Genomic DNA, 7,102 nt, shown 5'->3' on the forward strand with positions numbered 1-7,102 from the left:
CGACTCAGACATGGTAGCACGTGGGATGCACCTGAGTAAACCTATGTGGGTTGTCCCATATTAGCTTAAGTGAACCTAACAGTCTAACACATATTGTCATCTCTAGGTACATTTTACAAAAAAAAAAAATAATAATAATAATAACATTTTAACAATATTGAGTATTTGAAAAAAAAATACAAACAAACAAACAAACAAAATGAGCACTACCAAAATTGGACTTTTGTTTGTGTGGGTGTGTTTTTTTTTCTTTTTCTTTGTTTTTTTTTGGGTTATGATGAGACTCGAGTAAGAGATATCAAATTTTGTTCTCACACACATATATACACCCCAACACCATACAAAAATATGCTCACATGATGCGCAAAAAAAAAAAAAAATTGTATCTGCATCCATGGCCGACGAAGCTCCCAAGCAGACACTAAAAACGAAACAAGAAGAAGAAGATGCAGTAGCGAAAGAATCCAAGATTATATAATGATAACAAGATTTAAAATGCACACAAATTTACCAAAGCACCCCTCTTAAATACAAAGGATTAAATAAGAGTTTATTACCAAAATGGTCCCTCGACTATTGCAATATTATCAATTTGGTTCTCAACAATTTTTCGTGACCAATTAAGTCCCTCGACTTTGAAAAATTTAACCAATTTGATCCTCCGTTTATTTTTCCGATAAATCGAGACCAAATTGGTAATTTTGCTATAGTCAACGGACCAAATTGGTAATTAATTTTCACTGAAATGGTCCCTTAGCTTGACTATTGCAAAATTACCAATTTGGTCATGATTTAACGGATGTTTAACGAAAAAATAAACGGAGGACCAAACGAAGGAATTTAGTTGCATTCGAAATTAGGTGAGAATTAAGTGGAATGGAATTGTAATTCCCTCCAACCAAACACCTTGTAAATGGGGAATCTAGATTTGTTCATAGTTTTTATGTGGGAGGGTGTTCTCATATGAATGCGAAATTGCGGCTCCAAGAAAATAGGAAACAAATCTGGCCACGTCTACAACAGTTACAAAAAAAAAAAAAAAAAAAGACTACTATCCCTAATTAAAAATAATAATAATAATAAATAGAAAAATCAACCCATGTAATCTTAAGAAATCAAATCTAGACAATCCAAATTAAAAAAATGAACGCACAAGATTAGGCATCACGTTCATGCTTGAGGGTTATTCTCATATTAACCAATATATATATACAGAGGCGGATCCAACATGGGGGCAGCTGCCCCCACCCACCCCACCCCCACCCCCTATATAGCCTTGGTGTATATATATATGTGTGTGTGTGTGTGTGCGCCTAGTATATTTTTCGATATAAGTATATAAAAACAGATATAAATAAACAATTGGTTAGTTAGCTGAGATGGTTGGTGCATGCCTTTACCTAAGAAAGGGCCAGGGTTCGAGCGTGATTATATTTGGAGCTTTCTTCAACGCTCTTCCCATTCCCTTCTAAAGCTTTGTATATATTCATTTCTTCAAAGCTTTTTTCATTCCCCTTATATATATATATATATATATATATATATATATATATATATATATATATATATATATATATATATATATATANATATATATATATATATATATATATATATATATATATATGATCATGTGAAATTATATCTTTATTAGGTGAGAAATAGGATGAAATCTAGGCCATTAGATTTAATTTTAATAGATGATCTAAGCCATCCAATTTAAAACATATGCATTAATCAAATTGTTATGTTATTAACATTGGAGGTTATATTAGTCATTTATCCTGTCTACTAACTTTCCAGCTTCTCCACTAAACGCAATACAACAGAGTTTTCTGTGTGTTTCTCTTGATCAACGTACGCTTCGACGATAAGGTGAAGAAGAAGGCGACGAATTCACAGAGTAAATTTCAGGCGAAAGCGAGGAATTGTGTGATCATCTTTCAGGCGAAGGTGACGAGAATGACGACGACGAAAAACACAAATTGAAGTCGACGAACGATCGCGGTATGATTAACGATCGGGATTCTGAGGGATGGATTGGTGGTTGCTGTAAAACAACTCAAGTTTCTAAGTTCTCAAGTTGATACTGATTTTTGTAGGGAATTGCGAGTATTGAGTTGTGCACAGCATAGGAATGTTGTACTTCTGGTTGGTTTCTTCATCCAACAAAACATGAGATTATTAGTATACGAGCATAAAACTAACCTAAAAGATGGATGATAGCCTGAACTGTACGACTGAACAACATGCACTGTTAGTTGAGAAAATGTGCACTACTAGGCACAAATATTTGCACTATACGGTTGAAAATTATGCACTGCAAGTATTTATGAAAAAATAGTGTGATTTGTGCATTTTTAGTTGATTAGCCACAAGAATGTGCACTGTTAGTGACAAATTTATGCTCTGTATAGCACAAAAACATGCACTACAGAGCATCCTAAGCGATAAGATGGATAATAGCCTAACTCTATGACTGAACAACTTGCATTATTAATTAAGAAAATGTGCACTACTAGGCACAAAAACTTGCACTATATGGTTGAAAATTATGCACCGCAATGTCTATGCAATTCCATTTGGTATAACCATAAGAAAGTGCACTGGTAGGCACAGAAATGTGCTCTGTATGGTAAGAAAATTTGCACTATAAGCATAAAAATAACCTAAACCATATTTAATACCTTCAACTCTAAGAATAAACTATGTGAACTGTTAGTTTAGAATAGTTGCACTATTAGGTTTAAATATTTGCACTATATGAGTAAAAATCTTGCATTACATGTTATTAAACAAAAAAATGTGAATTCTATGTAACTTCACTTCATATAGGCAAAAGAAAGTGCACTTTCAGGCACAAAAATGTGCTCTGTATGGCAAGAAAATGATCACTATAAGCATAAAAATTAACGTAAATCATGCTTAATACCTTTAACTCTAAGGATGAACTATGTGAATTGTTAGGTTAGAATAGTTGCACTGTTAGGTTTAAATATTTGCACTATAAGAGTAAAATTCTTGCACTACATGTTATTATCAAGAAAATTGTGAGTTCTATGTAATTTCATTTGAAATAGACTCAAGAATGTGAACTTTTAAACACAATGTGCTTTTTATGGCAAGAAAATGTGCACTTTAAGCATATAAATAACCTAAACCATGCTTAATACCTTTAACTCTAAGCATGAACTATTTGAACTGTTATGTTAAAATAGTTACACTATTAGGCACAAATATTTGCACTACACGAGTGAAAATTATACACTACAAGTAACTATGAAAAATAATATGATGTAATTACATTACTACCCTTAATGATGCGCGTGTATTGAAATCTGGAAGGCAATTTCATACATTGGATAGAATTAGATCTATAACCATAATTTCATCCTATTTCTCACCTAAAGAACATAATGCACATGAGCCCCTCTCTCTCTCTCTCTCTCTCTCTATATATATATATATATATATATATATATATATATATATATATATATATATAATGAGATGTGCAATTTATAATGTATTTTTTTATTTGAATTATTTTATCAAATTAATTATGTTTCATATATTGTTATTAATATATTTATAAAGTTTTAGTGTGTTTAATTTTTTGTCTATATCCAACAATAACTATGACTATATTCCTTTTAAATGATTCAATTTATAATGTGTTTTCTATTTGAATTACTTTATCAAATTAATTATGTTTCATATATTGTTATTAATATTTTTATAAAGTTTTATTGTGTTTTATTTGTCGTGTACATCCAACAATATTTATGACTATATTCCTTTTAAGTGATTATTTTTTAAACTACATCTTTTATGTTTCGCCCCCACTGAGAATATACATATATATCTATATATATGTGTATATATATATATATATATATATATGTGGATATATATGTGTATATATATATATATATATATATATATATATATATATACATACACATATATGTATACATATATGTATATATGTATATGTATACATATACATATACGTGTATATATATATATATATGTACGTGTATATATATATATATATGTATATATGTATATGTATACATATATATGTATATACACATATATATATATGTATACACATATATATATATGTATGCACATATATATATATATATGTATATACATATATACATATATGTATATATATATAGGGGCGCACTCCCATGTGAACTACCGCCCAAGTAAGAAATGAGAATGCTCCACAGCCGTCCACGTGTTTAGATCAACGAATCAGATGCAATTTTAAAAAAATAACGCGATGACATTTTTGTAAATAACTAGAACTTTGGTGCACCTAGTTTCACTTACAAGTACACATATTTTCACTTACAAGTGCAAGTAATTTACCTTGTTAATATTCATGCACCTATTTTTACTTACAAATGCAAGTAATTTACCTTGTTAATATTCATGCACCTGGTGCAACTTAGGTGCATCTAATTATAACATTAGGTGCACCTAGTTATAACATTAGGTGCACTTAGTATTGATGCTCAGAGTACAATTCACTTGCACTTGTAATACATTTTACTTGCATTTGCAATACATTTTACTTGCACTTGTGCAAGTAATTTACTTTGTTAACATTCATGCACCTGGGTGCAACCTATGTGCACCTAGTTATAACATTAGATGCACATAGTATTGATGCTTATTGTATAATTTACTTGCACTTGTAATACATTTTACTTGCACGTGTGCACCTATTTTTACTTACAAGTGCAAGTAATTTATCTTGTTAACATTTATGCATCTGGGTGCACCAAGGTGCACCTAGTTATAACGTTAGGTGCAATTACATTCTGGACACGAGGCGCGCTGCGATTTGTCCGCAGTTCTCTCCTCAGCGTCCCGTACACACTTGAACGCGATCACACACACACACACACACACACACACACACACACACACACATATATATATATATAGTGTGTGTGTGTGTGTGTGTGTGTGTGAGAGAGAGAGAGAGAGAGAGAGTTCAAATGAGAACAACCCCTCTTGTAAAAATTGATGACTGATCTCAGTCACCTATCAGGATTCATTAATGGTTAAGGGTTTTAGTAATAAAATATAGGATCAATTTTATAATTATTAAAACTTTCAAATTTACAATATTTATAAAACTAACCCCGCCCATTTTTTTTTCTTATTTTTCAAAAATCTCAACCGTTAATTTATCCAAGGGATGGATAAAACCAATCATCACTTTCAAAGATCAAAATTATGCACCTCTTAAAGAACAAAATTTATGCAATTATCTCAATTAAAAAAAATTATAATATGTGAATATTGAATTACTTCATTGCTAGAAATAATCCTTACAATTTTTTATTATCTAAAAGTGGTTAAAAATTGACCCTTTTCAATCACTTTTGACATTTGCAAAACCATTTCTTAGTATTACCGATCATTAGTTAAAATGGTTGATATATAGTACCAATCACTTTTTTCAGTCATAAAAAATTTGGTCGCTTAGCTTAGACTATTGGGGTAAGGTCTAATTAGTGGTCAGCACAAAAAAAATAAAATTAAAAGTTTAGCCATAATTGCTTAAAAACTTTCAACAATTATGGTGAAACTGTTTTTGTTAAAGGTAAACACTCAAAAAGTTCTAGGTTTCTCGCTATAAAAAAAAAAATTCTTAAATTTATGTCCACATTTTTTTTGGAATATTCGTAGATGAAAATTCATAATTTTAAAGTGGTGACTTATATTTATAAAATATATTAATGTGGGCATTTGGTCTAGTGGTATGATTCTTGCTTCGGGTGTGAGAGGTCCTGAGTTCAATTCTCGGAATCCCCCAGACTCTATCTATTACAAACAAAATGGTTTTTGAATATAGTTTTTGAATTTATGTTGTGGTTCCCATTATATTATTTCATAACATTCTTTATGAACATATTTTCCATAACACAAGGATATTAGTAATGACAAATGCAGTAAAATTAATTGATATTGACACACAAACTATGGGCTGGAGTTGTACAGTTCATGTCATTAAGAAAAACAAACCTGAAAAAAAAGGTATATGATCATCGTACTTGAGGATGAAACAGTAAGTAAATAGTAAAATTTTTCTCCATTTATTATTATTATTATTTTATTTTTATCATTATTAGTATTATGGAGATGCTCTCATTCACCACCAACATCATTGTAAGGGAAGGGTTCAATCATGTTTGATAGGGACATCATTGTAAGGGAAGGGTTCAATCATGTTTGATAATTAATGACATTGGAATGTATGATATCACTTTACAAACCGACGAATTGATAGGGACATCATTGTAAGGGAAGGGTTCAATCATGTTTGATAATTAATGACATTGGAATGTATGATATCACTTTACAAACCGACGAAGCAAGGGTTCAATCATGTTTGATAATTAATGACATTGGAATGTATGATATCACTATGTAAACCGTGATAATTAATGACATTGGAATGTATGATATCACTTTACAAACCGACGAAGCAGGACCGGTGTCCAAACAAGTGACAATGATGACACGGCATTTGCTCCCATGTAAGTTACTTGTAGTTTATAATTTTTAATATTTTAACGAAGCAGTTTTATACTTTCTCAACCTACTGAAGCACAGGTGCCTCCAATGAGGCTCGAACCTACTCCCATCATCCACGTGGGAGTATTAACCGGGACACCTTGCCACTAGACCACAAGGTCTTTGGCAAAAAAATTTGGACCATTTCTCGATTTGTGCGTGTCATCCTTGCGTAGGGGCCATGCTAATCTTCTCTGTATCGTTCCATTTTTCGCCAAATGATGTGAACATTGTTTTTACGCAATTATGCACATAGAGGGAACATCTTGCTGGACGTTAGCGGCAAATTATGTTATGGACCTGGGTCCACCTTGCAAGGTGGACCCGAGTCTATACTCACAAATTTAGAATTCTATGTTTACAAATTTAGAACTCTATGTTTACAATTTTAGAACTCTATATTCACAATTTTAGATCTCAATATACAAAATTAAATTACTTAATATTCACAACTTTTGAACTCTATATTCACAATTTTGTTATATAGATTCAAAAATTG

At 31.1% G+C, this 7,102-nt stretch overlaps 1 non-coding gene across 1 annotated transcript; it reads right to left on the minus strand.

Annotated features, from left to right (window-relative positions):
- Nucleotides 1-6,733: 6,733 nt before the first annotated feature.
- Nucleotides 6,734-6,836, minus strand: LOC116000561. Its single transcript, XR_004094136.1, has one exon. It is a non-coding gene; the product is annotated as a U6 spliceosomal RNA (small nuclear RNA).
- Between the last annotated feature and the right edge of the window lie 266 nt (nucleotides 6,837-7,102).

This window comes from Ipomoea triloba, chromosome 12 (genome assembly GCF_003576645.1).
Source record: "Ipomoea triloba cultivar NCNSP0323 chromosome 12, ASM357664v1".
Classification (NCBI taxonomy): domain Eukaryota; kingdom Viridiplantae; phylum Streptophyta; class Magnoliopsida; order Solanales; family Convolvulaceae; genus Ipomoea; species Ipomoea triloba.